This window comes from Ipomoea triloba, chromosome 16 (assembly GCF_003576645.1).
Source record: "Ipomoea triloba cultivar NCNSP0323 chromosome 16, ASM357664v1".
In the NCBI taxonomy this organism is placed as follows: domain Eukaryota; kingdom Viridiplantae; phylum Streptophyta; class Magnoliopsida; order Solanales; family Convolvulaceae; genus Ipomoea; species Ipomoea triloba.
The window spans coordinates 13,140,154-13,140,408 of record NC_044931.1 but is presented as its reverse complement, the minus strand read 5'-3'; the positions used below and the strand labels follow the sequence as shown (position 1 = coordinate 13,140,408).

General features: G+C 50.2%; 1 non-coding gene across 1 annotated transcript; it reads left to right on the top strand.

Moving 5' to 3' along the window:
* Window positions 1-115, top strand: LOC116008783. The gene has a single exon (XR_004096141.1). It is a non-coding gene; the product is annotated as a 5S ribosomal RNA (ribosomal RNA).
* The last annotated feature ends 140 nt before the right edge of the window (window positions 116-255 follow it).

The following is a 255-nucleotide window of genomic DNA, read 5'->3' as shown; positions in this document are numbered from 1 at the left end:
GTGATCATACCAGCACTAATGCACCGGATCCCATCAGAACTCCGAAGTTAAGCGTGCTTGGGCGAGAGTAGTACTAGGATGTGTGACCCCCTGGGAATTCCTCGTGTTGCATCCCCCACTCTCTTTTTAATTTTTCTTTTAAACCGCTGGACCGCTCGCTAAGGGTACTATCCTTTTAAACCGCTAAACCGCTAAGCGAGAGAAGTTGCGCGGAGAGAGAGGGTCAAGTACATTTTGCGCGCAGTACGTGACGGA